At 43.3% G+C, this 20,567-nt stretch overlaps 1 protein-coding gene across 5 annotated transcripts in view; it reads right to left on the bottom strand.

Annotated features, from left to right (window-relative positions):
- The window catches only part of DRD2 (dopamine receptor D2), a 44,832-nt gene extending 27,576 nt beyond the window's left edge, over positions 1 to 17,256 (bottom strand). For 2 of the 5 annotated variants that reach the window (XM_039350515.1, XM_039350513.1), the window contains exon 1: positions 16,698 to 17,256. The gene's annotated coding sequence lies outside the window, so the exon portion shown is untranslated. Of the gene's footprint in view, positions 1 to 6,778; positions 6,927 to 10,129; positions 10,257 to 16,024; positions 16,067 to 16,697 lie in introns of those variants that run through there. The other 3 variants (XM_039350514.1, XM_039350516.1, XM_039350517.1) reach the window with 3 other exon arrangements.
- Between the last annotated feature and the right edge of the window lie 3,311 nt (positions 17,257 to 20,567).

The following is a 20,567-nucleotide window of genomic DNA, read 5'->3' as shown; positions in this document are numbered from 1 at the left end:
TCCTGCTTCCATTCTGGTTGCTTGGTCCCCCGTCTCAGGGTCACCTTTCTTGATTCCTTTCCCCACTCACTTTTCTTTCCAACGCCCATCGACCAGCGAGGCTTGTGGTCCTGTGTCTCCACCACTTCTTCTCCTGAGGAATCTGGCCTCTCGGATCCCAACATCTGGCAAGGTTCCAACTGGGTCAGCGGCTCTCTTTCCAGGGAGTTTTCCCCCTCTCTTGCTCCATTGTCTGACATGGTAAATTTTTGCAAAATCCCCCGGCAAGGGTCTTCCTTCCAGGTGGATTAATTTTGCAAGTCCTGTCTAATGTAAGGACCCACCCCACTTTGCATCTTAAGAAGACAGAACTCTTGGAATAATTCTTCCAACAGGAATCCTTTATTAAGAGAAAATGGTTGCAGGCATGCTAGACAGGACTTGGGGTTCAAGCTCTTCCATTCAAGGTTTTAAGGGGTTCCCCAGTAGTCCCACCCAATCAACCCCCCTTCCAGTGATAGTTTCAAGTATCACAATTCCACCCCCTTTCTTCTTTCTTCCGTCTGAATGGAGACTTCAGGTAACTACATGAAAGGCAAGTATCCTGCTTTGTTATGATAAGGTTCTCTAGTGCTAACGCTTTGATGTTACAATAAACACACATTCAGCATTCAGCTCTTTGAAGTGTACTGAAGGAAGTGAGGGCCATAAAGCCCCTTTGTTCTCCCCCTTCTCTCCCTCTTATGGCAGAATCCAAAGAAGGCAGAATTGGGAGTTTCTATATTTGATAATTAAAGATGAAATATGATTGGATTCTGACATCTACTTTGGATTCAGTGGCCAGAATGGACCAGACGTGAACATCCAGGGATCCTTCCATGGAAGGAATGTCCCACGAGCAACCTAAGCCATCCACGTTAAACAGGAAGTTGTATGCATTTTAATACTAACTTCTTCCTTTTTCAGACCTTGTCCAAGAATTTATATAAATTAATGGACAAGAGGGCAGCCTCCATCTCTGCCAAGGACAAGTCTTCATCCATTGATCATAAACCAATTAGAAGGGCATCACACCAGAGCAGTGTTTCTCCACCTTGGCAACTTGAAGATGTGGACTTCAACTCCCAGAATTCCCCAGCCAGCATGAAGTCTTTCATCTGATGCAGCATTTCCCTCACAAAATATTGCTTTTTGGACTGTCAAATGTAGAGTGATGGGTTTTTTGTTTTGTTTTTTATCTACAGAACAGCTGTAAAAGTCTATGAAGAAAAGAGAAGCTACCACATGTTTAAGGCTATAGGAATCATAAAGATTTCAGAATTGATCCTGTTTAAAATCTTTGTCCAAATCCTAAAAAAGTCCAAAGCCTTAAAGAGATTCTCTCTTTTTAATTTAAAACTGTAACTCTGCCATTCCAGGATTCTGAATATCCATCCTGACTGGGACTTCTGGCAGTTGTAGTCCTGATTTCAGGAGATTCTGTGTTGAGGAAAGGGTCTGTCAGCAGGGTTTTCCCTTCTTCCTTGAGGACCGTTAATACATTACTTGAGGTACAAATAATTATGGTCTTCTGCACATTGTTATACAAAAAGTTCTCAGTTTACAACCATTCATTTAGTGATGGCACAAAGTTACAACAGTGCTAAAACAGTGACTAATGATCGTTCCTCATACTTAGAACTGTCACCACACCCCCAAAACCACGTGATTACGATATCCCTACTTCCCATCTGTAATTCCAAATTCATCTTCAAAATTATTCTCATACCTTGAGAACCCTCTTCTCCTTCCTGCCCAGACTGAAAAAGGTGAACTTCCCTGGTTCATATCTACTCAGATCTCCAGGAAAGTCACATCTTGGTGAGAGCTGGAGGGAATAAACTTGGCTCAGCCTTCTTTCTGTTTACCTCTTTAGGACAAGGAAGTGCAATTAAGATTCATGAGCTGGCTGTATCCTAACAACCATCTCCCCAGCCACCAATCTTATAGCGTAATTCACACCACTGAAGGATGATAAAAGCAATTTAGCTGCAGTGCCCTGTTAGGCTTCCCAAGGAATTTTTCAACAATGGATCTTCCTTCAAGGAGAGATGGGCCAGGCTCTTTGAAGAATTGATCCCTACACTTCTAACACTTAACAGAAAGGATAACAGGATAACGGGAGTTGGAAGGAGCCTTGAAGGTCTTCTGTTCCAACCCCCTGCCAATGCAGGAGACCCTGTACCATTTCAGACAAATAACTCTCCAATCTCTTCTTAAAGGCCTCCAGTGTTGGAGCATCCACAACGTCTGAAGGCAAGTCATTCCACTGATTAATTGTTCTAACTGTCAGGAAATTTCTCCTGAGTTCCAGGTTGCTTCTCTCCTTGTTGAGTGCCATCCTTGCTTCTTGTCCTGCCTCCAGGTGCTTTGGAGAATAGCTTGACCCCCTCTTCTAGCACTTTCTGTAAGTTAGAAACATGTAGAATCTATATAAAATCTAAGATATCAAGTCTACCTTTCCATACTATGAAGTTGCCAGAGTCAGAAAAGCTAATCCTGTTTTGTGTTCCCACCACACTGCTTGAATAGAACACAAAGGTTTTCTTCCAGATTATCATTTTTGAAGTGCCAGGAAAAGAGAATTATGAACTGCATGGCTAGAGATCAATCTTTGTTAAATAACTATTACTCATATCACTGCAATCTTTGATCCTGTCAAGGAGAGATGCTGTGGGGAAGAGCTGGACGTGCTTTTGAGATCTTGCAGGTGGGTGTGATCTGCGCATTCCAAAGTTTTTTTTCGAAATGGAATCTGAGGAGCCCCACAGCCCTTCTGGAGTTTGAAATGAGATCTTTTGCATGCAAAGCATATGCTCGTGCCCTCAAGCTGTAGCTCCTCCATTTTCAGATCATCAGGAAATTATGGGAAACTTCAGAAAGTTGACAGCTCTGCACACACTCTCAGTGCTGCTTTTCCAACAACCAGGGAAATTATGAGATCCTCATAGCTGGAAGGATTTTCAGTCAATCCCAACTAATCCTACCTCAGATGTGGCAGTACCAAAGCAGTGAAGAATGCGCAGATCACACCCACCTGCAAGATCTCAAAAGCACGTCCAGCTCTTCTCCACAGCATCTCTCCTTGACAGGATCAAAGATTGCAGTGATATGAGTAATAGTTATTTAACAAAGATTGATCTCTAGCCATGCAGTTCATAATTCTCTTTTCCTGGCACCTCAAAAATGATAATCTGGAAGAAAACCTTTGTGTTCTATTCAACCAGTGTGGTGGGAACACAAAACAGGATTGGCTTTTCTGACTCTGGCAACTTCATAGTATGGAAAGGTAGACTTGATATCTTAAGATTCAATAAAACCACTTCTGATTTCGGTAATATAGCTGAAGTCCTGTGAATGAGACCAAAGATTGGAAAGAGCTTAAAGGGATGCATAGTGACCTACCAGAGAGAGCATCCTTCTAGCACTGAAAATGTTAACTAGGTAGGTTATGAAACATCTGCAAGAAAACAACCAAGCTCAGAGAATTCCAAGAATCCCACAGTTCAGTTCTGAATTATAAATATTCTCTTCTATTGGGACCTACAAGCAGCAGGGGCAGAAGATGGACACCCTTGCAGGAAAGATGCCATGAAGGAAGAGCTACTGAAAATAACTGCATTGACTCTTCCAGGTTGCTAAACACCTCTGAGGTTCCACAACGTCACTACCCCCAAAATATACCATCTTCTTTCTGGTTCATCCAACATCTTCGAAAGCTATCCATGCAGCATGCTAAGGAATCATTGGAGAAATCAGTCAGTATCTTCTAATTGCAGGGCCAGATGTTTAGGCTCTCCTGCCATCCACTTTGAGTAGACACCGAAGATGTTTTATTGAATTAGATGATGCACCATGAATCCATAAGAAGATATGGTAACCTCTGCCAGCCTTCCAAGAGTTTCTGAATGAGTCGATGTATGATGTTATCTCTGCCAAAAGTGGGAATCCATGACAGTTCTGAACCAGCCTGGCTAATGAGGGGGGATTCTGGGAGCTTCCACTGGCCAACATCCAAAGAATTGCCTACTTCACATCCTTGATGTACACATTCAACACCATGTATAATTGTTTAAAGCAGAAAAGGCTGCAATTTCACCTTAAGGACAATATATACATTTCCATACAAACTTAATAACTGAAAACTCTCATTCCAGAATTGTGCCAACATCAGTTCAAACATAATGGCCATGAAATGGAAACAAGGCACCGGCATCTGGTGGGTGCATCCATTTGTGCAAACATGCGATAAAGTCTATATTGAATTCTGAAATTATGATTCTACACAGCTAGGGAGGGGCTTAATTCTGCATTTTAATTCTCCATTTTAATTGTCCTTGGTCAGCAGGAGAATTGGAGTGACTGTAGCCCAACTGATTTTATTGCCTCATCAAAAAACTTTGTTCTTCTCCAATTCTCAATAAGCCTTTTAAAAACAAATAATTACAAAATCTTTGCTGTCAGCAACCATTCATTTTCAAGTGGTAAAAGGAGAGAAAGAACAGACCATTACACTGATTAATTCCAAATTAGTACCTTGAGGATGTGAAGCTAACATTATGCTGAAAGATTCAAGCAATGGAACTTTGCCCCCCATTTCCGTCTCCCCCCATCAAGAGATGGAAACCAGCTCTGTCTTCACTTAATTCCAAAAAGTCCTTAATGAGCTTCTATATATTCATTGAAAGTTTCCATCCCATTATTTGTGGGAAGTATAATCTTTCATACCCATATGTCAACTGGAACATTAATGTTTTTAATTATGGGAGGTGGATTAGGGTGTGTGTGATGGAGCTGAGAGCTTGTGGGGAAGAAGATGGGCAATCTGGATGAAGGGAACTCAAAGCGGAGAGCATGCCAACTTCATTACAGCTTTGCATTAAGGACAATTACGCAAAGGAGAAACACGATTTATGTCACCGGTCTGTTTTTTTCTGCCTAAAGTGGGGAGATTGCTCTCAAACCTTGGGGTGCTCACTGAGGACTCCATTCTGAGCCAGTCTAGGAGTTTATTGACTGCCTTATGTCTCTACATTTTGCATTTTTTCAAACTCCAATTTAATTCATATCAGACCTGCAATAATCTTTCTCCTTCCATAGATGGTTCCCAGGCTGTTTTACTGGACCTTTAAAGCTCAAAATCTACTGTTAATTCCCATTCCAAGAGTCCATTTTATAATGCCAAGTATCCTAATTGATAAGATTGCTTTTTGGGAAACAGGCTATGAAGAAGCCTAATTTTCTTAAATGGACAGAAATGTGACTAGTTTAATGGAAAAAAGGACTAGGGGTGGCATGATAGCAGTGCTCAAATTTTTGAGGGGCTGCCCCAGAGAAGAGGGGATCAAGCTATTTTCCAAAGCACCTGCAGGCAGGACAAGAAGCAATGGATGGAAACTCATCAAGGAGAGAACCAAGCTAGAGCTAAAGAGAAATTTCCTAACAGTGAGGACAATAAATCAGTGGAATGACTTGCCTTCAGGAATTGTGGGTGCTTTGTCACTGGAGGACTTCAAGCGATTGGACAACCATTTGTCTGAAATGGTACAGGGTTTCCTGCTTGAGCAGGGGGCTGGGCTAGAAAATCTCCAAGGTCCCTTCCAACTCTGTTATTCTGTTATTCTTGGATGTCAAAAATGTTGTTTTGACAAGAAAGAGGGGAGGACAAAATTCTTGAGTTATTACTAACGTGACATGCAGACAGAAACCTTCATTTATGTTCCAATTGCTCTTTCTTGATGGGTCAAAAAAGAAATGCTCTCCTGGCAACAATCAAGCAGGAAACTCAGAAAGGACCATTGTCTCATGCATCAATTGTATCTGCCTGTCTTTATTGTGACAATCCAACTGCTCTCAAGATACTGCTCTATTGTCTTCTGATGATTTTAAATCTTCAGAGCAGGGTTAACTGGTGTCTTACAGTTTATTTATTCTTTGCAAATCTAAACCAGAGTGGGAAGGAAAAATGAGGAATGAATGTCTAGCAAAGCTCCGTGCTCTGAATATGTAACACGTTGCTTATGTGGGTCTCAAATGACCAAGGCTTTCCAACCCATTACAAAATCGCACAAAAACCCCATTAACTCCAACTATGTAGAGGGCACTTGGACCTAAGGCTACAAAAAAGAAATCAAGAAAAAGAACTCTGGCTCAGAGACTTGAATACAATTCTACAAAATGTTACATACTTTATTCAATGAGAGCACACACAGGAACTGAGTATGGAGTAAATTAGAAAAACTCTGCACAATAGGAAACAAGGTTCACACAATTCTCTAAGCAGAGGCCAGAAAAGAGGCTAACAAGCTTGTAACTGCCTGCAAGGAATGTAGTTTGAAAGCTTTATAAGAAGATTTCAAGTGCTACCTTGTTCTGGAGGTACAAATCTGGTATGGGACAATCAGGACTATTCTCAAAAGTGAAGCTCTGCCTGTTTTTCTATGCATGACACACCATTGGATCAACATGTTGAGTTTTGGGGCCATACTCTGAGAACGCCTCTATCTTCAATAAAGGCCTTGTAGCCTCCAATACCTGTGACTTATGACTAATACATTTGTCAGGGTAGGGGAGGAGGAGAAGGGGGATGAGGAGGAGAGGAGGGAGGGGAAGAGAAAAGAGGAGGGGAGGGGAGAGGAGAGGAGAGGAGAGGAGAAGAGAAGAGAAGAGAAGAGAAGAGAAGAGAAGAGAAGAGAAGAGAAGAGAAGAGAAGAGAAGAGAAGAGAAGAGAAGAGAAGGACACCAAGGACATCACACTGACCTCCTTCTGGTAACCTTCTGCTTCTTTCCCAGATATTGTCAGCAATCTACATCTCACCAGTCACTTTTTTCAATCTGTATTTGCTCTTGCATGACATGAGAGGCATCCCTCTAATTCATTCTTGCCAGCCCTCCTTCCCAGCATTTGCCTGAGAAAAACAAAAAGTAAGCCTGTTTTTGTTTTAAATCCCTTTTGCATAAAATCCCCATTTTGCTTTGGCCCCTTTTGCATCTTTTTGTGAGTCTCACAACATGTTGCCAAGACTCTTGGCCTCCTCTTTGTGCCCGTGCCTCTATTTTAGCATGTCAGCTACCTGAAGAGAAAGAAGGTACAAATGTAATTAACAGATCCTTGTTTTAATTAAAGTCACAGAGGATGCCCGCTACATTTCTGGCACCCCATCCAGGTTAAGCAAATGACATGTTGAAATCCACAAGTCAAAAACACAACTGAGACGCCGGATATCCATTGACCCAGCCTGGGATCTTTGCTGAATTGCCTCAATGCAAGAGCTGGGTGGGCTCTGAGCCACAGATGGAGTAGGAGACTACAAAGGAGGAGGAGAGTTCTGATCTGGCCAGACTGGGACCTTATTCTGCTGCCAGGAAAGGATCGTCTTCATGGGAACAAGGCAAAAACATGGGCAGAGCAAAATCTGGATTATTGGCTCCGAATTACCAAGCAGAAGTTCCCTCAATATTCAGCTCTCTGAAATGGAAGATCTGAAGTCCAAATGGACTCTCAGAAGCCCATTTTTCATCCTATCAATATATGTATATCTCCTGTCTCTGATTTCTGCTCTCGGTATAGGGAGAACAAAGGCTGGAGCTGATTTACTGCAAAATATAGTAGTACAAAATTCTATTGTTCAAGTGGGAGACACAGAAATTCCAGCCAGGATTGTGTAAAATCAGAGAACCGTTTAGAAAAACTGCAGCCAGCAGTGATTGCATATTAACTCCTTCCTTTAAAAAGAAAAAAAAGAGCATTGCACACTTTTTCTTCCAAGATGATGTCACAGATCTCATAGAAAGCAATCCTGGCTAACTAGTTTATACATCTTTCCAGACATATTTTGGAGACTCAACGCTACCAAAATGGTAGCCTTCTCTCTCCAATGCAGCTGCAAATCATTACAATTATCCGGTTGGTAGAACTCTTCATTTTCATTGGAAAAAATGTGTTGGCTTTTGGCTGCCCTCTGAGAGCCAAGCTAATTGAAAAAGCTTTAATTGTTATTACAGGAGGATGAAGCCCAAGAAGGAGCAGAGGTAAAAGCTTCAAGCAGTCCATTTGGCTTAATTGCAAACTGAAGAGCTCCCAGCTTCATTGCAGCCATGTTATTGTGATGCTTCCATAACCTCAAGGCAGAGGAGGAAATGCTCACCTGCTCCTCTTGCAAAGGGACTTCAAGAGCCACGCCCCTCTTTGTAAGATATGGAACAATTTCAGGTCCTCAAGTCACTCTTGACCCCTGGGGACTGCCTGGACGAGTGCCTGAAGGTTTCTTGGCCAGATTTTTGGAAGTGTTTGCCCTTGCCTTCTTCTTGGGGGTGAGAGAGAGGGACTGGCCCAAGGTCACCCAACTAGCTTCATGCCCAAGGCAGGACTAGACCTCAAGGTCTCCTGGTTTCTAGCATAGTGAATCTATGGAAGGGGGTGATTGTTATCAACACCTTCCATAGCTGTATATGAAGAGAGAGAAAACCCCACTCTCTCCTATCCCTGATGATGTTCCTTATCTGGGTAATGAAACATCTGCAAGAAAATCAACGCTCAGAGAGTACCAAGGATCCCACAGTCTTCCTCCTCCCTACAAACCCTCCTCCCTTCTAACACTGATGATGCTACCTATTTGGGTCATGAAACATCTGCAAGAAAAGAACCAATAAGGACCCCACAATTGACTCCCTGATTGGAATTTGAATCCACCCAAAAGGTACTCAGTGGTTCCACTTCCAGAAACTGATCAACAGAAGGTCTTATGCAGCAAGTGATGTTTACCACATCAAGATACCCATTAGTGTCCTCAGATGCCATGAGCAACATCTGGAGACTGTCGGGAGGACTTGGCCAGTGCCCAACATTGGTATCTTTCAGGTAATATACAAAAGACTGAGGACAAGCTCTGGCAGTTACATTTTTCATGATTATCCCACTCAGATTCCTCCCCTCCTTGTATTGCCCACTTTGACCCCAATGATGGGGATCAGCTGTTTGGGATTAGGAATCAGGACAGCACCCTATCAAAATGAACACTGGGACAGAAGAAAGAAGGAGCTCCTCCTAATGCCCTTTTCTGCACATAGCAAAATATGTGCGTCTCTCAAAGAGGATATTATTTTATCCTTGGGCTGCTCACTAAAAAGCCTTCTGTTTTTCACACTGGATGAGCACTTTTCATCTTTAACACTCTCTGGCTTGAAGTTCATAGGTTATGATATAAGGCACAGCGACTTCCTTTTTCCCAGCTGCTCTGAATACTTGCTTCCGTGCCTCTAGGGGAAAATAATCCTAACAACAAAAGGAATTCCGTATATGCTTATAGGAGGCAGACTCCTCACTTCAATAAGGATGTTCATTAAGGACGTAGGAAAACCCCTGCTGAGTCCCTTCCCTTGGGCAGGAGATGAATCGGAGGAAGGTTCTGTGGCCACTCTCAAGACGTGAATGTCTCCAGGAGGCTGACTGCAGGTGATAGGAGTGATAGACCACCTGCTCCCATCAATAGGAATTCAGAGATAGATTGACCCTGATCTGGACGGTCCCATGTAGACCCTCATGAATTGTTCCAGGCCTTGTAGTGGAGGGATGGAGAGTAGCAGCCCAGCTGTAAAAACTCAAATGGGCAGATTGGAGGCCCTCCTTTGCATCTCCAAGGATGGCTGGGAAATGGTCTGCCTGAACCCTGGGGAGCTGCAGGGAATCACTGCGGACAATCCATGGCTCTATTCCCTACCCCACTGGAAGCCAACTGCCCCCCTCTTTTTCTCTATGGGAAAGCCATTGGATGTGTAGCTATCAATCTATGGCTGCAAGGGATAATCGTAGGAGACCAGGAGGAAATCTTCTCCAACTGTGCCTGTCCAACTGTATACTTAACTAAGGCCCACATTCATTGTCTTCTCCCCCAAATTGCCCCTTTTCCTTCTAAGGAAACTGTTCCAACCCACTGCTCATTTGGATAGCCTCTAGCTGACTTGCTGCTTCCTGCAGCCAAATTCTTTTTGCCCACATTTCCTGGTTCAATAAAGGACCCTGTTTTAGCTTATCCGCTTAACAACCACAACAGCAACAAAATCCCTCCACCAAACCTTGAGCAAGCAATCAACTCTGATTACCCAACTCGACCTTCAGCAGCAGACAATCATCCACGGTTCAAGCGGTACCAACTCAACTGCGGATGTTCACAGCATCTTTCAGGAAACAAGGTGTCCCAATAATCATTCTGGGAATGGATTCAAGATAAATGAAGGCACTGGCAGACAGATAAGGGTGGCAGGGGAGGCAATATTATGAAAGGCTATCAGAATCGGGTGAGGGGGGGAATTGCATTATGCTGAAGCTGATAAGCGGCACCTCTGTTGTTGGTTCCATTATTTTGGCTTTTGGAAAGGGTTGAGGACATTGCAATCCCAGACTTGTTTAAACTCCATGCTCTTAAAAATGACATTCCCTGTCTGTGACTGATTTGTGGGTTCTGTCTCTCTTTCTCTCTGCTCCTCTCTTCTACCCCATCCCTGTGTGCCACTCAGGCTAGAAGGGGGGGGAGGCATTTACATTTTCTGAATGGGCTAATCACAAGTTTGTACTTCCCACCTGCCGTGGAAGGCGTAGGAGGAGAAGGCTGAGGAATCAAAAATACAATATTGCTTTGGGGAGAGAGAAGGTGGGGGAGATAGGAAGGCATATAAAGAGCTCCATTGCACTGGCAGCTCCCCGCAGTTGTGTTTGGTGTGTGTGGGTGCATATATGTATGCAAGGGGTGGGTGGGGTAGAATCAGACAGAGAGAAGAAAGAGGCACCTGTGGAGGGGGGGGCAGGCAAAGAAAATACAATGGAGATGAAGAACAATTGGGACAGGAGGGGATTTGGGTCAAGAATAGTTGAAAGTAGAGGATGAACTGCTTTGGACTTTTTCAAGGAAGGATGAGTTTGGCAGAACAGAGGAAAAATTTTCTGTTCTTTCTCTTCAGTATAATTGAAAGAAGACAACTCTATCCTGAAATATTTGCACTGTTTCAGAGCCAGGTGCAAATGGAAGGTCACACTTTCAATGGTTCCCCCCCCCCTCTCTCTGTCTCTCACAACACACACACAAACTACGCATGTGCACACATATCAAGCTTCTCCTGACTATAGCAAGCAAGCAAACAGGGCATTCTTCCAGACTAGATTTCCAGATGCAGGAAGGTGGAGTTTTTAATCTTATAGGAGGATCACCACAAACAGCCATCTGCAGCCTGAAATAGGTCAATCCAGGCAAAGGTGAAGCAAAGGTCCCCTGGCACCAGTTCAAAGAGGCCACCTTGTTATCTCTCCCCATCTGCTGGTTGGGCCAACCTCGTTAGGGAAAGATTTGCTGCACCATCCAGCCATTTAGTTTTGGTTTCTTTTATCTTGCAGCTCTTCCCACATGGAGCTTCTAGGGCTTTGTTCTCACAGCATGAGGTTCTGTCTCTCTGTCTGATTGACTAAAGCACGTTTGAGTAGCTAATTATACGGTTTAGGTAAGAAGTCTTTCATGGAGGCAAGTATTTGGAGAGCCATGGCCTCCTGCAAAGACAGTCCTGCAACAGACTTTGTGATGCGAGCTCCGTGGATTATTTTATGTGGGGCCACAGTTTTATAGTGGCTCTTTTATTAAGCTAGCCGCTTTGAGTCCATGGAGAAGGCAGCTTCAATATCCCTCATGAAATAATCCAGGTGTCAGCCTTCCTCATCAAACGGGTCAAAAAAGGGAAGGAGACCCAACAGAACAAGAGCAGCCCCACATGGAACGGAGCTCTGGGAGGGGGCTCCAGAGGATTGGAGAGGACAGCGGGGTGAAAAGACGGCAAGGATAGAAGCAGAGGACCCTTGTCTTGAGGGAGATGGGTTTCTGTGTGCATGGTGGCCCTGACTCCCAGCCAAGTCCAGCACACGTTCACCAGTTGCCTCCAACCTTCATTCCACTGACAGACCCATCAGTCACATCACATCAAAGCCTTTTTAGCAGTGTCAGAGGCGGGCTTCAGCCTCCAGTCATCACAGATCAAAGGCTAGAGAGAAATCGCAAGTGCACATGCATCAGGGATTCACCAGTGAAGGGTGATGCTGGACCAGCTCCTTTCTTGGTCTGTGATTCTTAGGGTGCAATAGCAGCACGGGGGGGGGGGGCATGTAACCCTTTCTTGGTCTGTGATTCTTAGGGTGCAATAGCAGCACGGGGGGGGGGCATGTAACCCTGAGATTGGGAAAAAATTAAGAGCCTGCTAGCAGCTTTTCAGATTCACTACTCCTTTTATTTAAAAGGCATCGGATTTTCTAAAAGCCACGCAGCTCGCTTCATCAGAAGCCTGGAGTGACTAAAAGGATTTAGGATTTAAATTGGGATAAGGCTGGTCAGTGCAGGCTGGGAGGGTGATTATAGGCAGATGCAGGTCACAAGTACCTGGTTAATTAACTGTTATAAAGAGTTAAAAACCCATTATGCTTGCTGAGTCTTCCTAAGATAGAGAGAAACATCTTTCCACACATATAAAATCAGCACTCACTCATGCAACTGTGCTGGTAAAATATCTTCGTTCCCAATCATCTACTTTAAAATCCATAATTTGGTGTCTGGGAAAGTTAAAATGCTTTGATATTACGCTGGCCTTGTTTTGAGTCTGGAAGTTTTTAAGAAGAGATTGGACCACCATTTGCCTGAAATGGTATAAGGTTTCCTGCCTGAGTGAGGGGTTGGGCTAGAAGACCTCCAAGGTCCCTTCCGACTCGTATTCCGTTATTCTAAGTCCTGATGTTGAAATTGTGTCCATGAATTCTCCTATGTGAAGAGTTACCTAACGCAACCATTGATTCTTCCACCAGCCTGCTGTGAACATCTATCGGACAAGAAGCGGATCCCTTCTGCTGTATTTTGCTAAACCTGATCTATTAGAACAGCACTCTTTAAATATTTACTAACTACCAGCCAGAGCTGTTTTACTTCGACAGCAGTTCCTTCGCCTGCCCTAAGAACTTATTAACAGGCTTTGTTGCTGACATTATTAGAGGAAGCAATCAATTGGCAAAATAAAATTATTTCAATTATGGGTGAGGTCTTGAGCCAGCGGGTTCTCCATCCAGAAAATGGGTTAGATACAGTAGTTCTGTATCCTCTGTTTAATTAATAATGTATTTGGATTATTGAAGAGCAATCAGTATGCACCTGAAGCCATTATTATAGTAATCAGGGGGCTTCTGGGGCTAAGTGAGAAAGTGTGATCTATGGTGATATTCATTTTAACTCAGTGAAAAGACAAGAGTAGACCTGTAGAGCAGCTCTTTCTTCAAAACATATCAATAGGAACAAGGTTTGATTTTTAATTTGGTAGCTTTTAATTAATTGCAGCTTGATTTTCATCTGGCCTGGAGCCTGGGGAACATAAGCAGGATAGGTCACCACCAGGAGACCAGGACTGTGAGCCAAACTGGGAAGTCAGACAATCACCAGTAAGAAGGCAATGACACTTCCACACAATTGCCATAAAAGCTGTCCATGAAAGCCACCGAGAATAAGTATGACTCAAGGCCATCTGTTCCTGTTTACAAGCTTCTGCAGCAGAAAGTACAGAGGACACCAGAATCCTACATGGTGACCGATAGTCCTCTTTGCTGCATAGACTGATGCCAATCAGCAGCAAGGTAGAAACCATAGAAGAGTTCCACCTCTAGAGACAAGTATTGAGTAGGGAGGACTTTGAAACGTGGCAAGCAGATTTGTGCCTGAGTGTCTGCCTGGGGTGTTAGGGAAACACTACGGGAAAGCAAAAGGTTCTAAGAAAGTCACGTGCTGAAGCTGTAGAGGTGGGGGTATATCCCCTTAGCTATGATTCTGAAGTCAAACACAATCTCTGCCACCTGAGATACAGAATAACAGAGTTGGAAGGGACCTTGGAGGTCTTCTAGTCCAACTCCCTGTCTAAGCAACAGAACTTATATCATTTCAGACAAATGGCTGTCCAATCTCTTCTTTAAAACCTACAGTGTTGGAGCACCCACAACCTCTGGAGGCAGGTTGTTCCACTGATCAATTGTTCTCACTGTCAGGAAATTTCTCCTTTGTTCTGAATTGCTTCTCTCCTTGATGGGTTTCCATCCATTGTTTCATATTCCTGCCTTCGGGTGCTTTGGAGAATAGGTTGACTCCCACTTCTTTGTGGCAACACCTTAGATATTGGAACATTACTAGTCCTACCTGATTCCAGAAACCATTCTTTATATTTTTTTAGCCTTTTAGTTTATCTCACAAAAGCTGGTAGCAATGAAGCCTTCTGGCTTTTCCTGGTCCTTACATAAGCCACATTATATGACTTTTAACTACATGCAATCATTTCTGCATTTGCACCCTAGAGTCACACTGTTTCATCATTGCATTAAATCCTCTTTATGGGATACGTGTTTGCTTGCTTGCCTTAAGTCACCTGGCATCAAAGTTCTGATTCTGTTTTGCTTTTTTAAAGTTGACATTTATTTTCTTTTTTGCAACTTGCATCAGCTGTCTTTTTTCACAGGTTTCGTCTCCTTCCTTTGCTTGGAAAGAATCTGTCAAATCAAGTCACCCAGTGCCCAGAAAACTGAAGGCACACGACTGAAGGGCTGGGTTTACACAACACACTAAAACCTAAACCCAGGTAAATAAAATACACTTTTGCCCAAATATATATGGCCAAATCAACACGGTTATGGCTTACCATAATAGCCTTATCTGTATAACATGCTGAAACAACATGTCACAACATGTTGTGCCACAATTAACCTTGTTGTACTTTGACTAACTTAGGTGAATGCAGACAAGAATTCATGAAGTCAAAATAGCCTGTCCCCATAAGAAAGGAATTAACATGTGATCTGTACCCATCAGAGACTTCAAATTTTATCTCCTCTTTCTCAGCTTGCCATTCTTTCTGATAGCATGGAAGGCTCAGGCAAAGTTTTGTTTTATAGAGAACTGATCAACTTTATTAGGTCAATAGAGTCAATTTTGCATTTTCTCCAATGCTCCAATGTTCGTGTTCTGCATAATTTTTGATTCTTATGAAGTGAAACAACAACTGTTTGGGTTGTTATTTAAGACAACACTCCTTTAAAGCACCACCAAAAACGTGTGAAAAACTCCCAGGTATGAAAACAAATCTTGTCTCTTGCTTTAAGTAAGTGCTGAAAACCAGTCTCCTAGGGAAATCATTGTTTTAGGCTTTCTAACATTTTTCAAATATTTCCTTTTTTATGAACAAAAGGACAAAACAAAAGCCACCAATATACAGTAGGTTGCCAGTGGCAACCCACTAAGATTTGTCTGAAGCCCATAAACGTCCTTAAATAGGCTATGCTGTAAAAAGTCTTTGTGTGAGTATATTTACATGAAAAAAAAGATTCCTGAAGGTTCCCACAGAGATGGCTACATGTCTGCAAAAAAGAGGGCCACTTCTGATTAGCAACTTCCCTCATTGCCTACAGAACTTATGTGACTTCTGAACTTATGTGATTTCTCTTTGATTCTACCAGCATCTTTTCACCCCATCTTATATCAGAATATTTTAAAAGTGTTGCTGTGCTAAGGCATCCTGCAGTCTGTCTCAAGCAATCTTCCCAGACCCGTAGATGCATATCCAAGTGGGGGGATGGGACAGGGCTACAGTGGGCATTGCTGTCAGCACATCAAGTGGCCCTTTCTCAATAAACACAGTCTTAGAAACTCTCATAGCCACTCAGTGGGCTTTCCCAGAAGTAGTCAAGGCTGGTGTCATGAAGCAGAATTACTTAAAATAAATGCAAAAATAAATACAATAAATACAATGAACAAAAAAACACCATCTCAAAAGGATTGCAATATTTTGACTCATTTGCAAAAAAAAAAAGAGTTCTCCGCTCCACTTGGGCCAGACTTGTTTTACCCTTTAGATGAAAAAGGTGATCAACTTTGTCCTGATTTCTGGAGAGAAAGAAGCAGCGGTAGAGCAGATATAAATGCAGCAGAGATGGGTTGGCAAATAAACTTACCCCTATGCAGAATGGGAACAAAGATCAATGACCTCTGGAGAGTATTGAGCAAAGCAAACTGAACAGCTAAAACCTTGGAGAAATCTAGCAGCATTGTTGGGTATAAAAATTTAATGAGAGTAGACATAAGTGCATAAATAGGATTGCATTCAGCGGCTAGCCTGTCTAAAGATGTTTGGGCTGGCTCAATTATTATATTACCTCATTCCCGTGAAGCAAAACGATTAGTGACAACAAATCCAACCGGGAAAATGAGCTGTGATTCTCTCCTATATTGATATTAAAGAATACAGAAATCCTACCTTCAACAATGTAATTGAAAGAGGAGCGGAAAGCATCAGCATTCTATAAATATCCGAACATAGGTGCACATCTATTCACACAGTTAAAGAAATGACAAGACAGGAGATTTGCTGCTCTAAAATTTGATGTTTGATAGATTGGCATTTCCCCACTTGTTTCAGGAAATTGTCTCATCTGAGCTTTATTGAGTTGCTCTCTGTGGATAAATTATTGTAAAAATACATTTGAATGGGGAAATATGTGCATCCCGGATATTCTATTGCTGCCCAGTCAGCTAGCCCTAACTCTAGACATTTTCTCTTCTGCAATGCAAGCCGTAACACTCATCCATAGAACTTGATAAATAAATCCTGGTGCTCTTTGCCCTTACCTTCAAGCCATAAGAGTCCGGAGAACAAGGCTTCCCGTGGACTTGCTCTAACTATCCCTTTCCGCCTTTTGGTTCTTCTCTTCCGAGCTTGTTAAGTGACTTCCCGTTGTCTCTGGCTCTCTGACAGAGATCCCGGAGAGAAGGACAACTCTGGGTCTTGCCGACCAAGCATGGATAAACCCCGTGGAGAAGAGACGCCCCACTCTCCAGTTTCACCCTCTCCTCCAAACAGGATAAGTCTAAGGGTTGGACAGAAGCGCCTTCAGCTGAAGGGACTAGCTAGCTGCTCCAAAAACAACTAAAAGAAGAGAAAAAGAGGAGGGGATTCTCTCCAAAGTCAAATAACTAGGATTCATTCTCCCCGGAGTCCTCAGCCCAAATGGGGCTGGCACTTCCTTGTGCTATTCTGTTGTTCTGACTCTTTCCCCCCCACCGCGCTTTTTTTTTCTAGCAGTGTTAAAATACACACACAGAGAGAGAGAGAGAACCCGAGGAGGAGGTGGCGCGTGATTGGGGGGTCTTGGAACGAAGCAGCTAAGTCGCCGGAGCGAGTCCCGGCGGCGGGATTGGGAGACGATTCAGCACCAACAGGAGGGACAGCTCCGCGGGGATGGAGGGAGAGCCGGCGCCAGGCAGCGAAGGGGGCGGAGGCGAGGGGGGGAGGGAGGGGGAGGGTTGGGTTGGGTGGTCAGTTGGGTTGGGTGGAAATCTGCCCCTGACCTGCCTGTCCCCGCCATACCAAGCCAGTAACCTCTTATGGGATGCAGCTGCCTGGCTCTGCCCCACCCCCGGGCAAAAGAGCCTGCCATCCCCACCCCATCCTCGTGCAGCTGACTTGGGTGTCTGTCTGGCAGACACGCACCACAGAAGGAAGAGATGCAGAAGCCAGACAGGCAGAAGGTCGCCCTGGAGATGGGGAGCAAGAGGTTGGGACTAGATTGATAGTAGACATTAGATCCCAATTCAGACCCTGGACAAATTCCAAGGGATGTCAAGATAGAATCAATCAGGCCTTAGGATGAAGCCTCTGCCAGTAACATGGGTACATTCTGAATTGTTCAATCAGAAAATTTTGGGGGAGGTGATGTTTCTAGAGAACAAAAACAGGAGAAAAAAGGACCCAATAGAACAGAAGGCATTTGTCAGAGAAAATGCCAGGAGGTGGAGGAGGAAGAGGTAGGTGGAGATAGGATGGCACAGAGCAGAAAGAAAGAGTTGGACTAGCAAGGCAGGCTCAGAAGTGTTTGTGTGTGTGTGTGTATGAAAGACAGTGTGTGTGTGTGTGTGTGTGAGTGTGAGTGTGTGTTTGGGAAGGAGGGAGGGAGGGAGGGAGATCCTTCAAGAATACTTGCTATCACCATCAATGTTTGTGATTGCATTGATCCCTCTGTCAACAATACAGAATAACTCAGGCCATGGCTATCAAACATCAAAACATCTGCCAAGCTATCCCACCTCATTTACATGGACGATCTGAAGCTGTATGGCATAAATACTATCTGAAATAGAATTGTTGCTCCACATTGTCCATACATACAGCCAAGACGCTGCAATAGAGTTTGAACTGGACAAATGTGCCATGCTAACCATCAAACGTGAGAGAAAACTAAAGGAGTCAAGATGTCCTATGCCATGGAAATAACATGAAGAGTCTGGATGAAGCCAATCATTACAAATCCCTGGGCATCCTTCAAGCTGACAACATCAAGCACACTGAAGCTAAGACGTAGTGAATACACAGTATGAACAAAGGAGATACTAAAGTTCAAACTCAATGGAGGAAATACCATTAAAGCAATTAGCACCTGGGCAATTCCAGCCATTAGCTGCATAGCTGGAATAGTGGACTGTACTCAAGCAGAACTAAATGTCCCTGATAGGAAGACCAGAAAAATAATGACAATGAGTCATGCCCTTCATCCACACAATGATGTTGACAGACTGTACTCCCCAAAGAAAATAGGTAGGTATGGAATGTTGCATCAGATGGTTATAGAAGAAAAAGGGACCTTGGAAGAATACCTGAATGACAGTGAAGAAGATGCTCTGAAGCAGTGTTTGTACTAAAGTTTTTCAACTGTACTTCATCCATTTGACCCTCGCCACCAAACCAGTCACAGAATCGATTGATCTTTGGTTGTATAAAAAAGCATTGGGAAATCAAGACCACAGTTATTAAACTATGACCTTGTGCTTTGATCTGTACAATAAAATAAATTTTATTCATTATTCTGTAAGCCCTGCAGAAATTTTCCCTTGGTTTACAGAAGTGGGGAGAAAGAGGGCCTTTTGTGTGCCAGGAGAGAAGTCTTCTCCTGTGCTTTATTTAACCTGAGCCCAAGTTCTGGGATAAGCATTTTCCTATTGCCCTTTCCATCTGTCTAAGATAATCTGCCTTCACTAGCAAATTGCATAGTTATAGGTCAATCTTTATTCTTCTTCTTTTTTAAATAAAATTCTGGAACATAATATCCTTTTCTGCTTCATGACAAAGGAAATGCATAATTTTTTCTGCTGAGCAATCAGCTGTGCATGGTACAGTTGTTTCTTTCAGATTCTCCAGCTTCTCATAAGCTCAGAAAAATCCATCTAATTATTTTAGACCACAGAATCCTTTAACATCTCCCTGGTTTGCATTCTGGAGCAAGAGAGGGAGAGCCAGAAAAATAGCTGTTTGAGAAGAAAAACAAAGTGGCAAGGCAGAGGCAAGACCGTGTGGACCAAAAGGTGGTTTGGCTTGCAATCAATTCGTTCTCATGTGCCAAGGTGCTGTGCACAAGTCAATAGGTGCCTTCTGATTTACAAGCTTCCCTAATGCAAGGGAGGTGTGGTGGAGTTGCTCACCCTTAATAGCCTTATTTATACTGGCTGTCATCCTATTTTTCCACTCTCATTAAGAACAATCCTTTTGGTCTTTTGATGGAATGGATTGCAAACTGGCCAGTTCCCCCCCCCCCCAGGGGTTGCATCGAAAACAAGGGAGACCAGCAACCTGTTTCACCCACGTGAGCCAGCCCTGAAGCAGAAAAGGACCCAGATGGGGAAGCCTGATTTCCAAAGATGGGGGAGAATCCAATTATGGCACAGAGATTACCTTGTGCAGATTTAAAGAGGTAAAAGTTCATGTGGTGGGCTGCTCTATTTGTAGACTGAATTATTGGGGTGAGATGCTCTTATTTTCAAAATCTCTCTCTTAAAAAGAATGAGGCAAAGCAACAGACTAATTAGTCATGACAGAGATAGTTGCTGAGGAAGGCAAACAGTGGGAGAGAATTTTCTTTTATCCTTATTATTTTTAAAGTGTGTAGGCTGCACTTTCATTTAAACTCACACCTGCATAAGCGGACACACACAGAGGGGGATTTCAGAACGTATGCACTGCATGAACATTCGATTCAATAAAACTTCACTATAATAAAATTAGAGGAGTATAAACACCCAAGCAACTCCTAAAGTATTTTTTTTTAATGTTCAGTTGAAGTGAAAACTTTTAATCTGGCCAGTGGCCACCAAAAGAGACCATTCAAAGTTCTGACTAAGGAGGACTTTTAAAATTGGAATGCTGTAGCAAATCAGCTGCTTTTCCGCCCTGATTTTCTAGAAGATGGACGTGCCCAACAGATCAGCCATTCCATGCTTGATGTCCTCCAGATGTTTGGGATGACCATTCCTGACCCACAATAGGCCCCATCTCTAGGGAGACTGGTGTAGAGAGTTCTGGGTGAGTAGATGAACCTACTGCAATTCACCGGGCAATTCATGCACTTACAGTTGGCCGCCTGCTCAGAGCTTCTGATTGCCCACTGACCTAGATCTGGTTGCAGCTGTATTGATGGAAATGTCATGCCCAAAAGGGAGCAGTTGGTACAG

Source organism: Crotalus tigris, unplaced genomic scaffold (genome assembly GCF_016545835.1).
Source record: "Crotalus tigris isolate CLP2741 ecotype Arizona unplaced genomic scaffold, ASM1654583v1 scf7180000018340.3345759, whole genome shotgun sequence".
In the NCBI taxonomy this organism is placed as follows: Eukaryota; Metazoa; Chordata; class Lepidosauria; order Squamata; family Viperidae; genus Crotalus; species Crotalus tigris.
This window is presented reverse-complemented; position numbering and strand designations above follow the sequence as displayed.